This window comes from Salvelinus alpinus, chromosome 9, assembly GCF_045679555.1.
Source record: "Salvelinus alpinus chromosome 9, SLU_Salpinus.1, whole genome shotgun sequence".
Taxonomy (NCBI): Eukaryota; Metazoa; Chordata; class Actinopteri; order Salmoniformes; family Salmonidae; genus Salvelinus; species Salvelinus alpinus.
In genome coordinates this window covers 26,837,373-26,859,194 of record NC_092094.1, presented here as the reverse complement: position 1 = coordinate 26,859,194, position 21,822 = coordinate 26,837,373, and the positions used below count along the sequence as shown (strand labels likewise).

Genomic DNA, 21,822 nt, shown 5'->3' with positions numbered 1-21,822 from the left:
ATAACACTTTCTATTCAGGACAAAAAGTTCATCCCTTTGCCACATTTTTTTTGCAGTATAACTTTAGTGCTTCCTTCTTTTCATTCTGTCAATTAGGTTAGTATTGTGGAGTAACTGCAATGTTGTTCATCCATCCTCCGTTTTGTCCTATGACGGCTATTAAACTCTGTAACTGTAACCATTGGCCTCATGGTGAAATCCCTGAGTGGTTTCCTTCCCCTCTGGCATCTGAGTTAGGAAGGGCGCCTGTGTCTTTGTAAAGTCGTGGTTGTATTGCACCTACTCATTCAAGGCTTTTCCTTAATGTTTACTATTTTCTATCAAAACTATGAAATAACACATATGGAATCATGTAGTAACCAAAAAAAGTGTTAAAAAAATCAAAATACATTTTTGATTTTAGATTCTTCAAAGTAGCCACTCTTTGCCTTGATGACAGCTTTGCAAACTCTTGGCATTCCCTCAACCAGCTTCATGAGGTAGTCACCTGGAATGCATTTCAATTAACAGGTGTGCCTTGTTATAAGTTAATTTGTGGAATTTCTTTCCTAATGTGTTTGAGCCAACCAGTTGTGTTGTGACAAGGTAGGGTGGTATACAGAAGATAGCCCTATATGGTAAAAGAGCAAGTCCATATTATGGCAAGAACAGCTCAAATAAGCTAAAAGAAACAACAGTCCATCATTACTTTATGACATGAAGTTCAGTCAATCCGGATCTTTGAACGTTTCTTCAAGTGCAGTTGCAAAAACCATCAAGCACGATGATGAAACTGGCTCTCATCAGGACTGCCATAGGAAAGGAAGACCCAGAGTTACCTCTGCTGCAGAGGATAAGTTCATTCCACAATTGTTTAGAAAAAAGCAGATTTTGGAAAAGGAGTTACCAGCCACAGATTGCAGCCCAAATAAATGAGTTCAAGTAACAGACACATCTCAACATCAACTGTTCAGAGGAGACTGCGTAAATCAGGCCTTCATGGTCGAATTGCTGCAAAGAAACCACTACTAAAGGACACCAATAATAAGAAGAGACTTGCTTGGGCCAAGAAACACGAGCAATAGATAGATTTTTAATTTGAGATGAATGGATTTACTTTTTCAATGCTAGTTAGGAATACTATTAGTTATCACGTTTCACATTGGATTTACTAACTACAAAAACTTAAGACGTGTTTTTAATTCTGGTGCCGCTCTGCACAGACACGCTTGTTAGCTAGCTAGCTCTGGTCCAACGTTAAGCCAACTCTCTGAAGTTCAAACACATTCCAAGTTCCTCCATAGAAGCCGCTCCTCCGTAGGTATAATTCTGTGGGCATAAATCAGATAATGCATGTCATCACTAGATGCTCAGTGCTTCAATTGCATCAAGCCAAGCCTCTTCCTTGACCCTCTTTCGCTCCCTCCACACCCACAAAATTTCAGTTGCATCTTGCACCCTACACTTGTCTTTCCATCACGTATGTAAACAAAGCTTGCCCGCTCCTTAGCAAGATGCTCTATCCGCACTGATTGTTGAAGTCATTTAATGTCGAACTAAATTAAAAAACATTACGATTTCAGAGGTTTAAAAAGGAACAAGAAAGGAATGATTTCAATCGTTACTTTTTGGGGGGTTCGAACCAATTCAGAACTTTATTTTGCTAGTGGAACAGTGGAACGGAATGAAAAAAAATATTGATTGGAAAATAATTCCGGTTCCAACCCCTGGATGTAATACACAAGAAGATGATATGGGAGAGTGAATAAAGTGTGATTAATGATGGGATCAACTTGAGTGAGGCATACTGTGCTGTAGGATAAAGAGGAGCTAGCATGAACCACAGTGACTAAAGCAGTCTCCATCCGTCTCCACCCCTCCCTCTTTCTCTGTATCATACTTTACCTCACACTTCCTCAACATGTTATTTCCTGTTCAGCTGTTGGCATGGCAACACATTTGTGTTTGTTTTCTCTGGTAATGACAGGGTACAAAGCAAAAGCAGATAACGAGACGCCCACATGCCCACACAAAACACTAATTTGTGTTCTCATCAAAAGAGCTGGAGGTAATGAAAGTGCACTTACACACATGAAAAGACTCCCAGGACTGGAGAATTATGAAGATTAAATATACAATCTGTATAAACTAGCATGTAGTGTTGAATATGTATCGGAGATAGAGACAGAAACAGAGACAAAGAGGGAGAGCGAGCTAGGCTGAGCTCTAGACCACCAAGCCTAGTTGAGTTACCCTCCCAACAGTGACCCACACGGAAAAGACGGTCCTGTCCTTCATGGGCGTGCTGGGCCTTTTGTGTCATATTTGCTGTTGTCGACTAAGGTCTTTCAAAGCACTTAGGCACACAGCGACTGTCATGGCCAAATGTAGCAGAGACAAAAATGTCTGACAAAATGTCAACAGCGTAGCACAATGGAATACTTCAGATGCTCAAACAGCAAACCATTTCACCTGTGCTCACCTGTTTATCTTAGTCAAAAGTACACAGGAACTTGCTCAAGAGTGAACATGTCCTTTGACTGAGAGGATAATATTTCTTTAAAAGGGGTCAGTTTCATTTCATTGATGTCTGGGATATAAACCCTTAAGGAATAATGAGAGACAGGTTGACAGACAGCCAGTCAATAGAACTAGAGAGAGAGAACACAGAGAGCGATATAGGAGGGAGAAAGCAACAATCAGAGACAAAGAAGAAAGTATTGAGCTGTCTGTGAGCATTCTCAATAATTGAACCAAAAGCCCAACAAATCCAACTTGGTTCTGTTCTGGCTCTCCACATGACATAAGTATGAGTAGAATAGGAGCACAGGAGGTTAACTGGTGTGTGGCAGGCGAGCCTAAACCCCCAAAATGTACTGGCTGAGTCAGCCAGTACACATCCAGTAAGAGTTTCCACCGCTCTCATGGGTTTGCTCACACGCACGCACACGCACGCACACAGACACAGACACAGACAGACACACACACCCACCCTCGTGGTCAATACTGCTTGTGGTAACGGCCTGGCCGACTAATGGCACTTCCTCAGCATTCTTCTCCAGCAACGTGCCTTTTTCCCTTGGAGCAGCGCATTGAGAGGAATGTGGCTTGACACGATTGCAAGATGTCCATATATGTGCAGAGGGATGAGAAAGCTGGTTTCACCAATCATTAAACTATGAGGGCAAAGACTCTGGTGAGGATGAACTGTAAGTTAAGTTAGAGTTGGAGTAGTGGACTATACCTCTGTCACATTGTCAGTAGTGTATCGGCAGATGATATTACCCCTTGTGGTCATTAAAACAGGCTACTCATACCCGTGCTTCTACACCAGCATTGCTTGCTGTTTGGGGTTTTAGGCTGAGTTTCTGTACAGCACATTGATATATCAGCTGATGTAAGAAGGGCTATATAAATACATTTGATTAAACAGGTAGCAGTTAATCAATTAGAGGGAATAAGTAAGGAGGACATGACCTAGACAAGCCTCAGTGAGATCAGCTTTTTAGAAAATACCATCAAGAGCTCGGATTCTGTTATATCTAAAAACCATCAAAGCAAACTTATCATTTGATCTGTATTTTCTCTTTCTGGTAAAGATGTGAGCTTTAAGGATGATGGTGAGGAAATTAAACCATGTTGGTTGCAGTGGTGCAGTTTCCTGTGGGGATTGGTTAACCTCTCTCTACAACCACTTAAACATGATGTGATGTTTTACAGCATGAGCCAGAATGGTGTGTGTGTGTGTGTGTGTGTGTACATGCGGCCCTCTGTCTCTGTGTGTGTGTACCTCTGTGTGTGTTTAGAGAATGGGATAGGTCAGCCCTACCTCACCCCTGCTCAGTTGACGCAGCAGGGTCAGAGCCAGAATGAACCGACTGGGCCGAGCATCATGGGAGCATGACTGGGCTGCTTCAAAAGGCCTGGCTTTGCTCTACAATAAACAGAGAGAGCGAGGGGCTTGGCTGGTGTTTTGGTGACGGAACGGTTCGGTTCGGGCAGCCAGGTGAGTCTACTGTATGACCAGCTGGAATGTCCCAGTGTCATTCACCTCTAGGTCATACAGTACATACTCAGAGGAAAACAAAGAAAGTCACACACTGTTACACTCCTATTTGATGCATAGGTGAACCAATCGCAACAATATTTGTGCACAATATGCTTTTGTCATACTTAGTGAGTTATGACAGGTAAGCCCACAGGTGCAGTGGTATAGCGCTTAAATGCCACTGTACCTTTGGTGCCACCAACCCAGAACCCCTCCCATTCAAAAGAAATGGTATGGTTGAGGGGACTGTTCAAAGAAATTACTAAGAAGGGACACACCAATATAGAAAGGGAAGTGTTTTTGACCGATGACAGATTTTCAGCATACAGTTTCAGTAGCTACCTGTTAGAACGAGTGATTCAATAAAATGAAGCAGAAGTAGTGAGGAATGAGGGGAGGGCAGAGGAAATCCTGTCCACAATGGTTAAATAAACTTGAGCGTGAGTGTGAATGGGAATGGGCCTTTTACCAAGTATGATGATCATTCACAAAGCCTGCTCACCCAGAGGAGTGTGTGTGTGTGTGTGTGTGTGTGTGTGTGGGGGGGGGTGAGCTGACCACAAAAGACGTCTAAGCAAACAATATGAAAACAAAAACAATATAGGCAATATCGCTCGTTGGATTAGTTCTATATGTATGGTCACAACTCTGGCAAATGTTAAATATTACAAGTTTATTTACTGATACATGCGTTCTTTCAAATTGTTTTCTGTGGCAACTGTGGTATGTAAGATTGAAAAATGTGCCTACTCGTCAACAATGACTATTAATTACGAGGAAATTAGGATCTAGCTAAATAGTTTGTTGCTAGCAAACCTGCCAATATGACAACGAACTGTTCCGTTGTCTGGTTTTAATGTCCTCTGATATTATAGGTTTGTATAAACGTAGCGTGGGCATCCTGATATTATAGGTTTACATAAACGTAGCGTGGGCATCCTGATATTATAGGTTTATATAACCCTAGTGTGAGACTCCTGATATTATAGGTTTATATAACCCTAGCGTGGGACTCATGATATTATAGGGTTAAATAAACCTAGCGTGGGCATCCTGATATTATAGGTTTACATAAACCTAGCGTGGGCATCCTGATATTATAGGTTTACATAAACCTAGCGTGGGCATACAGATATTATAGAGTTATATACACCTAGCATGGGCCTCTGATATTATAGGGTGAAATAAACATAGCGTGGACCTCTGGATATTATAGGGTTATATAAACCTAGCGTGGACCCCTGATATTATAGGTTTACATAAACCTAGCGTGGGCATACTGATATTATAGGGTTATATAAACCTAGTGTGGGCCCCTGATATTATACGTTGATATAAATGTAGCATGGACCCACTGATATTATAGGTATATATAAACGTAGCGTGGGCCTCCTGATATTATAGGTATATATAAACGTAGCGTGGGCCTCCTGATATTAGAGGTATATATAAACCTAGCGTGGGCCTCCTGATATTATAGGTATATATAAACGTAGCGTGGGCCTCCTGATATTAGAGGTATATATAAACCTAGCGTGAGCCTCCTGATATTATAGGTATATATAAACGTAGCGTGGGCCTCCTGATATTATAGGTATATATAAACGTAGCGTGGGCATCCTGATATTAGAGGTATATATAAACGTAGCGTGGGCCTCCTGATATTATAGGTATATATAAACGTAGCGTGGGCCTCCTGATATTAGAGGTATATATAAACCTAGCGTGGGCCTCCTGATATTATAGGTATATATAAACGTAGCGTGGGCCTCCTGATATTATAGGTATATATAAACGTAGCGTGGGCATCCTGATATTAGAGGTATATATAAACGTAGCGTGGGCCTCCTGATATTATAGGTTTATATAACCCTAGTGTGAGACTCCTGATATTATAGGTTTATATAACCCTAGCGTGGGGCTCATGATATTATAGGGTTAAATAAACCTAGCGTGGGCATCCTGATATTATAGGTTTACATAAACCTAGCGTGGGCATACAGATATTATAGAGTTATATACACCTAGCATGGGCCTCTGATATTATAGGGTGAAATAAACATAGCGTGGACCTCTGGATATTATAGGGTTATATAAACCTAGCGTGGACCCCTGATATTATAGGTTTACATAAACCTAGCGTGGGCATACTGATATTATAGGGTTATATAAACCTAGTGTGGGCCCCTGATATTATACGTTGATGTAAATGTAGCATGGACCCACTGATATTATAGGTATATATAAACGTAGCGTGGGCCTCCTGATATTACAGGTATATATAAACGTAGCGTGGGCCTCCTGATATTAGAGGTATATATAAACCTAGCGTGGGCCTCCTGATATTATAGGTATATATAAACGTAGCGTGGGCCTCCTGATATTAGAGGTATATATAAACCTAGCGTGAGCCTCCTGATATTATAGGTATATATAAACGTAGCGTGGGCCTCCTGATATTATAGGTATATATAAACGTAGCGTGGGCATCCTGATATTAGAGGTATATATAAACGTAGCGTGGGCCTCCTGATATTATAGGTATATATAAACGTAGCGTGGGCCTCCTGATATTATAGGTATATATAAACGTAGCGTGGGCCTCCTGATATTATAGGTATATATAAACGTAGCGTGGGCCTCCTGATATTATAGGTATATATAAACGTAGCGTGGGCCTCCTGATATTAGAGGTATATATAAACCTAGCGTGGGCCTCCTGATATTATAGGTATATATAAACGTAGCGTGGGCCTCCTGATATTATAGGTATATATAAACGTAGCGTGGGCATCCTGATATTACAGGTATATATAAACGTAGCGTGGGCCTCCTGATATTATAGGTATATATAAACGTAGCGTGGGCCTCCTGATATTATAGGTATATATAAACGTAGCGTGGGCCTCCTGATATTATAGGTATATATAAACGTAGCGTGGGCCTCCTGATATTATAGGTATATATAAACGTAGCGTGGGCCTCCTGATATTATAGGTATATATAAACGTAGCGTGGGCCTCCTGATATTATAGGTATATATAAACGTAGCGTGGGCATCCTGATATTACAGGTATATATAAACGTAGCGTGGGCCTCCTGATATTATAGGTATATATAAACGTAGCGTGGGCCTCCTGATATTATAGGTATATATAAACGTAGCGTGGGCCTCCTGATATTATAGGTATATATAAACGTAGCGTGGGCCTCCTGATATTATAGGTATATATAAACGTAGCGTGGGCCTCCTGATATTATAGGTATATATAAACGTAGCGTGGGCCTCCCGATATTATAGGTATATATAAACGTAGCGTGGGCATCCTGATATTATAGGTATATATAAACGTAGCGTGGGCATCCTGATATTAGAGGTATATATAAACATAGCGTGGGCCTCCTGATATTAGAGGTATATATAAACCTAGCGTGGGCATCCTGATATTATAGGTTTGTATAAACCTAGGGTGGGCCTCTGATATTATAGGTATACATAAACCTAGTGTGGGCCCCTGTGTCACGCCCTGACCTTAGTTATCTTTGTTGTCTTTATTATTTTGGTTAGGTCAGGGTGTGACATGGGGGACGTAAGTGTTTTTTCTTGTTTTGGGGTTTTGTATGTTTATGGGGTGTTTACTAGTCTAGGTGTTTGTATGTCTATGGTTGCCTAGATTGGTTCTCAATTAGAGGCAGCTGTTTATCGTTGTCTCTGATTGGGAACCATATTTAGGCAGCCATATTCCGTTGGGTATTTCGTGGGTTATTGTCTATGTATTGGTTGCTTGTGTCTGCACTTTATATATATAGCTTCACGTTCGTTTTGTTTTTTTGATTAGTTTGTTTAAGTGTTCTTCGTTTCGTGTTAAATAAATAGAAGAATGTATTCGTATCACGCTGCGCCTTGGTCCTTCTCTCTTCCTCCAAACGACGAACGTGACAGAATAACCCACCACAACCGGACCAAGCAGCGTGAAAGGAAGGAACAGCGCTTTGTGGAGCAATGGACTTGGGAGGAAATATTAGACGGCAAGGGACCATGGGAACAGCCGGGTGAATATCGCCGCCCCAAGGCAGAGCTGGAGGCAGCGAAAGCCGAGAGGCGGCATTATGAGGAGCTAGCTCGGCAGCGCGGATGGAAGCCTGAGAGGCAGCCCCAAAAATGTTTTGGGGGGGGCACACGGGGAGTGTGGCGAGTTCAGGTAGGAGACCTGCGCCAACTTCCCGTGCTTACCGTGAGGAGCCGAAGATGGAACCAGAGCCAGTCGGGGTGGAATTGGAGGTGAGCAAGGGGAGTGAAACAGAGACTGTGAAGGAATTAATGGGGAAATTGGAGGAGAGTGAAATGAGGGAGTTGCTGTGTTGGTGCATGAGACACGACATCCGCCCGACGGAGCGTGTCCGGGATTTGATGTTACCTGAGTCAGCTCTCCATACTCGTCCTGAGGTGCGTGCTAACCGTCTGGTAATGACAGTGCCAGTCCCACGCACCAGGCCTCCTGTGCGCCTCCCTAGTCCTGCACCTCCTGTGGCAGCCCCACGTACTAGCTCTCCTGTGGCAGCCCCATGCACCAGCTCTCCTGTGGCAGCCCCTCGCAACAGTCCTCCGGTGCCGGCGCCACGAACCAGGCCTCCAGTTCCAGCACCCCGCACTCGCCTTGAGGTACATGTCCCCAGCCCAGTACCACCAGTGCCAACACCACGCACCAGGCTTCCTGTGCGTCTCCAGAGCCCTGTATGCCCTGTTCCTCCTCCCCGCACTAGCCCTGAGGTGCGTGTTCCCAGCCCGGTATCACCAGTTCCGGCACCACGCACCAGGCTTCCTGTGCGCCTCCAGGGTCCAGTATGCCCTGTTCCTGCTCCCCGCACTAGCCTTGAGGTGCGTGTCCCCAGCCCGGTAGCACCAGTTCCGGGTGGTACCGGGCATAGTATAACAGTGGTGTGCAGAACGGCATCTCGGAACGCACAACTCGGTCCCTGTCACGGATAGGATATTGCAGCAGACAACCACTACGGGTTTCACTCCTATCAGCAAAAAACAAGAGGCAACAGCTTTAGTGGGCACACGATCACCAACACTGGAAAATTGAGTGGAAAAACCTGGACCTACGAATCCCAGTTCCTGTAACATAATGCTATTGGCAGAGTCAGGATTTGGCGTAAGCAGCAGTAGTCCATGGCGGTGATGTTGGTGAAGGTGATGTAATGGTGTGGGGAATGTTATCCTGGCACACACTAGGTGCCTTGAAACCAATTGAGCAATGTTTGAACACCACACCTTGCAGAATCCATTCCCCAAATAATTCAGGCTGTTCTGGAGTCAAAGGGGTGTCTGACCAGGAGCTAGATGGGTGTACCTAATAAACTGGCCACTGAGTGTATATAAAACACAGGGATATCACATTTTTGACTGCACTGGGCCTTTAAGATATGAATGTATGGTTCACCGCCTTGAGAAAGTTCAATGGGTGAGGGACAAGGAGGAGTAAGGCAGAGGGAGAGAGAGGGATGGGGTAGGGCGGTATTGAGTGGAGTGAAGGAGTTTGTCCCCCTCTCTCTCGCCCTCCCTCCAGTCAGAATTTTGAATCAATACCTCCCACCCTTCCTCCTCCACTGCCCACACAACAGTTAGTAAGTAGCCTGCCTCACCTGCATGTTCCCCATTGGATCTGTACACAAACCTCTCCATTCTGTTAGTCCATTCTGTTAGGCTCCAAGACACTCCTGGTCACATACACACACACTGTCACGACTTCCGCCGAAGTCGGTTCCTCTCCTTGTTCGGGCGGCGTTCGGCGGTCGACGTCACCGGCTTTCTAGCCATCGCCGATCCACCTTTCATTTTTCCATTTGTCTTGTCTTGTTTTCACCTGGTTTCAATTCCCTCAGTATTAGACGTGTATATAACCCCCTGTTCCCCCCATGTCTGTGTGTGGAATTGTTTGTTGTTTCGTGTATGTGCAAGATAGACTGGTTTGCGCTGGGTTATGTCAACCCATATTGTGTTTAGGGTTCTTAGTGTCGTGTGTTTTGTTTGACGAAATAAAAGGCTCCTTTGGCTACCCAACTTCTCCTCTCCTGCGCCTGACTCCCTTACAGCCAGTTACGCATACCTAAAACACACGCCCTCAAGTTGGATCAGAAGGACATCTGGACACTACTATAATTTACAAGCCATCACACCATGAGAGGATTTGCCCTCTTCTGTCTCCATGGCAACTGCCCATGGTACTACTGATGTCACGTGATTCACCATGCTGTGTGTCCGTGAGTGTGCCCTCCAGCCATACACCCCAGTAACTATAACATGCTGGCCACCCTCATTTCATCAAAACCATGTCCTTCTAAAACAGCCAATTGGATGTGTTCCTCTGCAGCGAGCGGTCCCCGGCTCCAGCCGTTCTGGGTAATGAGATTGGGCTGAATGACAGAGACTTGCAGCCTCCGCTCAAGGAAAGAAATGTCACTCCGTGGTAGGATGCCGCAAAATGTCAGAATCTGTCCTGCCAGGGGGGTTTACGGGGATGAAATTCCTATTGGCATTCTGGAACACTTTCTGACTCCCAGATAAAAGACAGTCCTGCTGTTTGTCAATAGACCAGCAAGGTTGTGATTTGTGTACCATTGCTACATGAGTTACTATTGGCTGTGTGAATGTATCCACGATACCAATGCTTCCACCTGTCTAGTGCCAAGGTTTTGTGGTCTTAGCCTTCTCTGTCTGGCATCCCAACTAGAGTCGTGAAAGGATGTGTACACCCCTCTCCCGGAGCAAAGACCACCCCCTTTCTCCCTCCTTTCATCCCTCTCCTCCATCCCCATGAATCCCCCTGGCATGTGAGCCTGTCTTTGATGGACCTCTCCACATCCGCTCCCTTTCTCCTGTGGTTCTGTCGAGTCAGGCCTTTGGCCAGATCTAATCTATGGGCCGATGGTTCTCAGAGGGGAATCAAACCTACCGTATCTGCCTGCAGCAGCTGCTACCTCCCCTGTATCCATATATATACACTATATATCCTATCTATCCTTATATCCCCTATCCTTCTAGCCCCCCCCCCCCTTAAAAGAGTTAGATGCACTATTGTAAAGTGGTTGTTCCACTGGATATCATAAGGTGAATGCACCAATTTGTAAGTCGCTCTGGATAAGAGCGTCTGCTAAATGACTTAAATGTAATGTAAATGTAAATATATACTAGACAGTACAATGAAGGGAAAATGAGACCATTACAATGGACTGGATTACATTTTCAATAAAACGAGATTGGCAGAGATGAGGAAGGAGATTATCTTGGCTGGTGCAGATATACAGTAGGAGGATGTAGGGTAATAACATATGGCTTCCTGTGTAAAAAGCAAAGCTATATCACATAAAATGACTTACACATATGCTGTATACATAAAATATCCTATGGTATGGCAATATGAGAAATAATAGCGAACCCCACTGAATATTCTGATGGCTTTTCAGGGTTGTGTGTGAGTTGGGGACAGTGGGAACAGAATAGCTGGCATTCTGTAACAACAAACAAAATGTGTATTTTCCTCCTATTGTAGCTAGTTGGTTATAACAGGGGTGTTTGTCCCTCTCTCTCTTTTCACACCTTCCATCGCCGTGGTAACTAGGATACAGTGGCTGGGTGAGCGTGGAAATGGGTGGAAAAACAGTGGGCACACTGTAGGAAGCAGCTGTGTGGTGCCAATTGCCTGTATGCCCCCTGCACCCCCGCCCCCACTCACCCTCCCTCTCAAAATAGAATGCACACATCTTTCCCTGCTACCAAAGCAACGGCTCAAGCCAACCTCAAAGGAAGAACAAAATGTTCTCTCACCGCAGGTTGTATGCAGCGTAAGGGATGAAAAGCAGCACTGTCACCGGTGAAATAGTGGGAGGGACCCTGGGTTTTGCCTTGATGTTGCCTTCTGGGAGGGGGCTCTTAATTGGATCCTGGTAATTGTAATCAGTATAGTTTGAGTGGAGTTCAGGTTTCATTTGTGTGTTCTTTTCTCATTCACATGGCATACCATAGCCCTTTCTGAGATATTGAATATATAGCTAGTCTGAATTTCCTGTATCTACAGTAGATAGAATCAGTCATTTCCTGAAAGTAAGGACATATATACATTTGTACACTTCTAATGTGTCCAATGACACTATCAATATCCAACACCTTTTCTTAACCCTAACAGAGCTCTTTGTGGCCCTAACAGAGCTCACCTTTGTTACATCTATGTAATTCTGATTGGAGACCATAGGCATTCCCTGATTCGTCTCAGCCCCACGTGAGACATCACATGCCCTGGGGGATGGCACTGGGACCTGTTCAGTACACAAATGCATTGAAATAGGAGGTCATAGGTGGACTTGTCCAATGAGAACCCTCATTTCCTTAGATGCCCTACTCTCCAACATGTCTTTACATGCTACCTAGCCCACAACACACTACTTACCTACAGAAGAACATGTATTTTTTGTAGGATACAGTGCCCCACCAGTGCTGACACACATAAATAGCTTTTCTAAACATACACTACATGACCAAAATCATGGGCATTAATATGGAGTTGGTCCCCCCTTTGCTGTTATAACAGCCTCCTCTCTTCTGGGAAGACTTTCCACCAAATGTCAGAACATTGCTGATGGGACTTGCTTCCATTCAGCCACAAGAGCATTAGTGAGGTCAGGCACTGATGTTGGGAGATTAGGCCTGGCTCGCAGTCGGCTTTCCAATTCATCCCAAAGGTGTTCGATGCGGTTGAGGTCAGGGCTCTGTGCAAGCCAGTCAAGTTCTTCTACACCGATCTCGACAAACCACGTCTGTATGGACCTCGCTTTGTGCACAGGGACATTGTCAAGCTGAAACAGGGCCTTCAGGGCTTCCAACTTTGCCACAAAGTCAGAAGCCCAGAATCGTTTAGAATGTCATTCATTGTATGCTGTAGCGTTAAGATTTCCCTTCACTGGAACTAAGGGACCTAGCCCGAACCATGAAAAACAGCTCCAGACCATTATTCCTCCTCCACCAAACTTTACAGTTGGCAGTATGCATTGGGGTAAGTAGCGTTCTCCTGGCATCCACCAAATCCAGATTGGTCCGTCGGACTGCCAGATGGTGAAGCGTGATCATCACTCCAGAGAACGCATTTCCACTGCTCCAGAGTCCAATGGCAGCAAGCTTTACACCACTCCAGCCGACGCTTGGCATTGCGCATGGTGATCTTAGGCTTGTGTGCGGCTGCTCGGCCTTGGAAACCCATTTCATGAAGCTCCCAACGAACAGTTATTGTGCTGACGTTGCTTCCAGTCGCAGTTTGGAACTCGATGGTGAGTGTTGCAACCAAGGACAGACGTGCAACATGCTTCAGAACTCACGGTCCCGTTCTGTGCACTTGTGTGGCTTACAACTTCTCGGCTGAGCCGTGGTTGCTCCTAGACGTTTCTACTTCACAATAACAGCACTTTCAGTTGACTGTGGCAACTCTAGCAGGGCAGACACCTGACAAACTGACTTGTTGGAAAGGTGGCATCCTATGACGGTGGCACATTGAATGTCAATGAGCTCTTTAGTAAGGCCCTTCTACTGCTTTGTCCATGTGTATTTTTGACATCTGTTTTCTTGGGGGGGGGTTATAATACAGTATTTTAAATACAGTAACTTAGAATATATCATATAGACAATCTTGAGAGATTTCAGTGGATTTTTTTCTCTCGTAACCCTTCAGGAGACCTAACAGAACCTGCAATCCCAACAAAGTCTTTAGTCAGAATGTTGAGGGAAATTTCAAAGTGCCACTCACTTTGTCAGGAAAAATGTATTCACACAGGAGAAACGCAGTGCAGTCGATGGCCGATAATAAATAGATGAGAGAAATGTACAAAAACATAACAGTCTATACATCAGCATCGGTTTGCATTGTCCAGGTGAATGGATAATAACTCATTGAGACATGGGTCGTAGCATTGGCACCTCCATCAAAAAGCCTTATCATTGATGATCATGACATAGCAGAGGTCATAAAAAGTCATATCTGCTGTATCTATGGGGCGGCAGGTAGCCTGGTGGTTAGAGCGTTGGACTAGTAACCAAAAGGTTGCAAGATCGAATCCCCGAGCTGACAAGGTACAAATCTGTCGTTCTTCCCCGGAACAAGGCAGTTTACCCACTGTTCCTAGGCTGTCATTGAAAATAAAAATTTGTTCCTAACTGACTTGCCTTGTGAAATAAAGGTAAAATAAAACATCTATGTACAAGCCAATGGCACAACTAGCCACGACAATGTTAATTTAGTTAAAAGAAGACAGCTGCTCCTTTGCAGAACACACTAAGTTTCACGATGGAAGTGTTCCCTCTCTCCTTCCTTCCCTTTCTCCATCCCGCCATCTCAGGCTAGTGACATGCGCTGCGGCCTCTCCAGGTTGGCACAAAACTTGTCCAGGAAGCATGATGCCAGCTCGTCGTCCACTAGGTACCCGTCACTAGACAGGGTGATGGTGCTCAGGGCACCGGTCTCCTCGGTCAGACGGAGCACAGACCTGGAGGTGACCACGGCCAGGATACACACCTGTGGAGGGTTGATCACCGCACTGATGCCAAACATGCCCAGGTTAGAAATACTGTCAGGGAGAGACAGGAAGGGAAGGAGACAGACAGAGATTTAACCATTTGTACCAATAAAGCTAATTTTAATTTGTGAGAGGAATTGGGAGGAAAAATAGGGGAAGGAGAGAGAGAGAGAACGAAGGAGGGGTGGGGGAACGCGAGATAGAGAAAAAAAGATGAAGGAGGGTGGTGAGAGACAAAGGGACGGGAATGAGAGAGAGAGGAGACAATGGGCATTGCATCATTAGTCTGGCTCAGCCAGGGAAAACATGCAGACAATTAACCAAGGGGAGATACAGCCAGACATAATGGGGCCTTATTGCTACCTATTCCCTGTTACTAATTCAGTCAAGACAGCATGCACTCAAAACACAAGAAGCTGTGTGTGAGGTGAATTAAGGAGAATACAAAAGAGGATACCAGGAGACATTTCCTCAATAGACACATAAAGACATTGTGCCACTTCCAACAGCCTGAGGTGAACTCACAGAGAGAGAGAGAGAGAGACCATCCTATCTCTGTGTTTAGTGAGCAATAACATCCACAGGCAATTTCCTGTGTGGGTTAATAACATAGCCAGACCTGGGGGATGGAGGGATGGATAAAGGGAGGGAGGAAGCATGCATACATCTTCAAGAAGAGATAGAAAGAGCTTGCATCCTTTATAGAAATTAATTATCCTCCTCTGACACAGAAACCCCATTTATGTCTAAATTACCCAATTAATTCAAATGAGTTAAAACAGCCCGCCCTCCCCTGGAATGGATGGCCACATAATTGATGGCTCTTGTCGTCTGGCCACATATTCTCTTCATGTCTGCATGTGATAATGTAGAATCTACATATTATATGGACTAGCTGTGATGGTTGTAACTCTAATAGCAGGACATTAATGACTGCTTCCCTACCAGTAGCCTACTGACCTATTCAAGAAATTATTCACTTAGCGCCTGGTACAAACGCTGCAGATTGTCAGCGGTGAACCAGATACGGCTATTGAACACCTTGCTCCCACACCGTAGACCTGTATGTCTGCATATTCAAACATTTGACTATGTTGAAGTGCTAAGTAAGAACCTGAGTCAAACACCAGTTCACCGTCTAACAAGCCAAGAGAGAAATCCCACAGCCAAGTCTACACTGCATTTGTACAAAGCATATCTATCTAAATAATATTCCAGGTGTAAAGGACTGAGGGTTAGTATTATCTCGCTCCCAGATAATAAGGTGTGTTGTGTTTACCTGTATGAGCCTCCCTGGTACTCATGAGGAAGCAGCTTCCCATCCCAAGCATTTTGGGCCAGTGCCTGGAGAAAACAGATCAGCAGTCAGTCAGTCGTCTACTGTAGTCAGAGGCAGGGATCCACTGTGAGCCATAGGCTAATCAATGATCTACTGTCTAGAGGTGGTGATGGTTCAATCAGATCCATCAATCACACGTCTAGCCGTCTCAGTGATACAGTATGGACCTCATGGTTCAACGATAATGTTGAAATAATGTCATGCTGATAACCTCCCTTCAGCTTGTCATAGTCAACACTCCAAAGGCAGCCCTCACTCAGAGTTCAGACTGCATACTCCAAATGCTTCACACAAGAGCTTCTGTTAGCATTGCTTAAATAAACCCAGGCATCAACACACACAGAGCTAGAGCAGAGTGCAGTTCAATCTCACTGTGTTGAACCTGTTAGGTTCTAAATAAACAAAGTAAAAAACTCACGGACGCTTCATCAAGCTCAAACCGAGTTTATTCACCCACTGGGTCATGCAGTTGCATAAGACAAAAACATATTTCCACCAGTGGTAGTATATATACTCCAATTTGGGTGGAGTCTCCTCCTTCTCTCTAAACATTACATATTTTTTGCTAGGCAGGAAGTTAAGTGATACGAGCAATAAACTGTTCCTTTTCCCTTAATGTGACCTGACCTTGACCCCCTTCTTCACTACACCACATCTCTCCACCCTTATCCGTGCCTGCAACCATGTGATTGCCCTTCCTTTACTCAATACACTCTAAACTTAATTTAGAGTGTATTGTATTTACATATACATTCCTCCTACAGATAACCATTAACTTTTGACGTAGACCCTAGACTATAGCACTCAATATTTCAATAGGATAGTTGATAATAACAATATTCCAAGTTTAATCAGAACTCATCAAACCCCATCGAAGGCAACACTTTGACATTAACACAATGAAAACCAAATTGGCTGAGCAGGAGAAAACAGTGCAGGCAATTGCTTTTAAAGAAAAATCATTGAAAGTTAGTCTTTAGGAGGGTTCCAAGCAGGCCATATGGGGTGGAATGGGACTGCACTATAATAATGACAAATGAACATTCTTTATACAAAATTGACCTCTTTGTCTGAATGCATGTAGACCTACTGCATCATCAATGTTTAACCCCGCTGATTCCAATTCCAGGGTCTTCTACATCAGACCCTACCCTATTCCACTATTGTAGGATATATATTTTCCTCTCCTGCATACAGTGGTTTGTCAGTCCAAGTTGCTGCTTCGCCAAATTGATCTTGTGTGTACTCTCTGTATTGATCTGAGTGGGCTTTCTCCGCCTGTGGCTTGGCAAGCTGGAGTAAGGGAGTTGACACGACTCAGTGAGCAGAAAGAAGACGAGTTCTCTAAAGTAATGGTGCTTTAGAAACAATTAAACACCCCCCTTTCTTCCATCACTCAAAAGTCAACATGAATCAATATGCTACCAGAGCACAAATCAATATGCTACATAAGGAGCTTGGAGGCTGCACTGTTGCACTTTATATAGGTGTGTGTGTGTGTTTTCTGGATTATTGACTCTCATCCCAGTGCATGTGAGGTGGAAAATCATCCATATGTTCCTCACATGCACACATTAGTAGTCAGGCGGGTCAGGTGTTTGTTCACCCACAACTGCCTTTAATTGCTAATAACCCATTCGCAACCGTCCGACTATAGGCGATAAAGTGAAAATCTGAGGCCTGCACCTGGCCCTAACTCGCTAATATAGAAAAATGCTCTGTACACTACAGTCAGAGACGGCGGAATTTTTTTGGGACCGGGGGTGGCAGGAATTTATTTGCCGATTTTAGATATGTTTCTGTTTATAATTTCCTAAATGTTGGTAGGTTATTTGTTAGTCAACTTGTCTATAATTAGATATTGTACATGGAGCTTCTCTTCTGTTATTATATGTTGCCCTAAAAGACGAACTAAACCCTGTCTCACCAGAATGTCATAAATCGATAGAAAAATGCTTCCATCTAGTTGACATCGGTAAAGTTCTCTGCCATATCAGCTTATTTCGCGGAGCAAAGACGTTTACGAACCAGGGAGAAAAAAAATGGAAAGATTGTCTGTGCAAAATTTCCAAATGACATCAGTTTGACCGGTTGTAAGGAAGTAGAAAGCTTTGAAAATGTCCCAACATGTATCTGATCAGAATTTAGATCGGCTTGGATCCATATTTTATGTGGTTGAAATACTATCAGCGTTTATGAATCTAACTGTGCATTCGCATTCTCTCAAAATGCTGAAAGAAAGAAATCATATTTCTTCACTCCTGTCAAAATGTAGCCTACATTTGTTGTGTCATTTTACTGCAGGAAATGCTTAATTCTGCAGGAGTTAATATTATGGCTATGTGAGAGGTTATAGACCTACAGTCAGTGTCCAGATTTAAGTTTCTATTTACCCATCTGAACAGTATTGGCGACTCTACAGTTCCTTTATGTGCCATAGGCCTATTTGAAGTCCCGATATTGTGTCAAATTTTTATTGCGCTTCACAATCATCACACATAAACTGCTGTCATCCCATTATAGCATTCACCAAATCTTTCCCAAACATTACTTTTCTTGCCCTCCCTTTTCATTATTTTCAACTCTACATTTTTCAGTTTTTCTCTTGCTGAATAATTTTTGCCTCCATGGATCGAAGTTAACTTTTTCTACCCGTTACCAAAAGAATTTGGCGATTGGCGTGTAGGCTATTTTGGCGATTGGCGTGTAGGCCCTGAAGCTTAATTAAGCTTATGCACTAATACCAGCCTAAAATAAGGAAATAAAAACCTCAATGTAGAAACATAGATAAATAAATTGAACAACAAAGACACATTTATGGATTTTTTTAAGGTACTGTTTTTTATGTTTATTCAACCCGCCACCCACCCGGCCTTTATCCACACAATATTTAATGATCCGCCCCACCCTGCGGATATAACAGGGACACAGAGGCTCCACAAGTATACACAAACACATACAGTACACACACAGGCCTATGCATTGAAGCATGTCATACAACCATATGTATGATACTCTCTTAATATTCTATTTTCTATGGGCCATAATGACATCCCTGGCCCAAATGGAGGAAATAATTTGCAGCAGATGTGCAATAATACGTCTAACACTCATACACGTCATGCTCATTCAAATGGAAATTTACTTTAGAGATATTGCAGTGACACTGCCTTTATCTAAAAAAAACAGTATGTCAAAAGACCCAGAGACACATTAGAATACATGGGGAGACATTAGCGATAACAGCATCGAAAGGAAAAGCAATCATGTGTTTTGTGGGTTTAGGCTTGGTAGTCACTGAGCGCTCTGTGCCCCTTCCAGACCACATGTTGTATTCAATTAGCTGCTGATAAGGGGTTTACATTCTGCCCTAACTCAAACCAGGCTTCTGACTCTGGGTGGGAACACACGGACAGGAGACCACTGTGCGTGCGTGTGTGTATGTGGCACCGCAAGTGTGTATGTGTTTAATAAATGTGTTGTGGCAGGCCACAGATCGGTAGCACACGTTGTCCTTTGCAGGGAATACATTGGAATTACATTGTCACTTTCTCTATTTCTTAAGCTGGCACACTGGTGTGTGTGTATGTGTGTGTGTGTGAGTGTACCCAGCTGCTGAGGCCTATGTACCCGCCCCCTATATAACCCTCCATTAATCGCTTTTAATGATCTAGCATTGTACATTTATTTATTCATAATCATGGCACGCTCAGTTCATAGCTGGCTGCTGAGATGGAGAGAACTACAGTGTCTATAATGTCATATCATACAGACATATCATACAGACATATCATACAGACATATATGTATACTCCCTCTAGATTCAGTATTGTTTAGGGCTGGGAATTGCCAGGGACCTCACGATACAATATTGTCACGATACTTAAGTGCCGATAGGATATGTATTGCGATTCTCACAATTATTTAAATATGTATTGCGATTCGATGCTGTGATTTTATTGTGATTCGATGTTCCAAACATATTGCTCACCATATGACTGCCGCAGAGGGATAAGCGAGTCATGAGAAAACAAGTTTAGATTAAACATGGAAATTAAGTTGCTGAAAACAAATTTGGCTCACTATTTAAAAAGAAGACGGTGAGCTTCGGTGTAGGTACAGCTGACTAGCAGCCGTGAAAATAATATTGCGATATTGTCAAAAATAATATGCCTATATGTAACTGTATCGATTTCCCCTCCCACATCACTAGTATGGTTATCTACTGTGTCAATCAATTGATTAAGTTATTTTAGCAATCCACCATCATCACCAAAGTCATTATGAGAAGCCCAATGGTGGCAGATTTAAGAGCTGCAAAAAATTATGCAGATAATGGTGTGGTTTAACCCTGCAGCACAACAATATCTGGTCCCTGTCCAGGAATGTAAACACCACCAACCCTGATAATGTGTTTACCTAGCGAGTGATTCAGAATGAGTCCCCACACTGCAACTCATTCCCAGCCTGAGCTTTCCAAAGAAAGCACCTGAGGAATGCAGTTACACACTGAATCTGAAACCTGCCCCTCGCCCCTACCAACTCGATTAGAGGGTCCTCCGTTGTCAAATGTTTCTGACGAAACTCTGAGGGTGACTTCAATACTGGCGAAGGGATCAAATAAACCAATCAACTTCGGGACACACTCGTGACTTGAATGATGAAATTCATGTTCCACATTTAAATGATAAAATTAGCATGAAATTCAAATGAGAAAATTCCCCCTGTCGTTTTACAAGATATAAACCTCAGTAATAGTTTTTTATTTTAATTTCCAATGTTACATGTGTCAAGTCTCACAATCTGACGAACAATTACAGGTGGCAAATGTTTTGTGTATAAAATTGTGCAAGCTAAAATATTATGCAGTGAATTATGGAATACCACTTCACTCTGAAGCCGGCAGCATAGTGGACTATGTCAAAATGGCTATTGGAGGGTCTAATTAGCCCTTACACCCTCCATTATTTTCACAACCACAGCTTTGGGACATGTGGATATTGTAGAGGCACGCGTGAATGAGCAAATGGAGGGCCGAGGGTGATTTGGGATTCAGCCACAGTCTCAAGGCCAAGGGGCTGCTGGTGATATTACCATTCTACACTCATTTTATAGAACTTTAATTTGAGTGCTTTGTAACTGCCACTAAATAATGGAGACAGCTAGTTCCATTTCAGATACTGTAACATTTCATGATTTTATTCCACTCCGCCGGGAAAGTTAGCAGCTCACTGGCATGTATTTCTCCAACAGCACAGGCCCTGATTCTGAACTATGAGCTCCACACTACCCAGGTATCAGTAGTGTTCCACCCTACCTTGGCGTTAGCTGAGATCTCCTGCACTCCCTTGTCAGCAGCGTTTGTGATGATGGGGGTAATGAGGCCCTTCTCAGTCGCCACAGCGATGGAGATGCTGTTGGAGTCCAGCGCCTGGGGGCCCTCCTCCGACCAGGTCACATTGACCTCCGGTAGATCCTAAAGGCCAAGGTCAGAGGTCAGGACAGATTCTGGTAGATGGGATTCAAGGAGGAGGAGAAGAGGACTGAGGGGAAGAGAGAGTGGAGGGATGGAAGAGGAAAAGGGACTAAATGACACTCCATCCACGGCCTTCACAAGACAGGACAGAGCATTTCGGTATACCCTGTCCTATCCCCACGATTGATAAGATAAGAGATAAGATATGATAATGTTTCCACAGAAGTAAGGGAGGGTCAGGGTGAAAGGTGAATGGCCCACTGTTACAGTAGATTCAGTGGTCTGACCAAAGGCAGGACCACAGGGCCTAACAAAGTGGTGAGAGATGGTCTCATCTTCTATTCACTTCTGTTTCTGTTTCCATGGATACAGTCAGTCACACAAAGGAGCCACATTCATACTCAAAATGCACATTAT

At 43.7% G+C, this 21,822-nt stretch overlaps 1 pseudogene; it reads right to left on the bottom strand.

Annotated features, from left to right (window-relative positions):
• Positions 1–14,394: 14,394 nt before the first annotated feature.
• The window catches only part of LOC139530936 (pyruvate dehydrogenase protein X component, mitochondrial-like), a 79,728-nt pseudogene continuing 72,300 nt past the window's right edge, over positions 14,395–21,822 (bottom strand).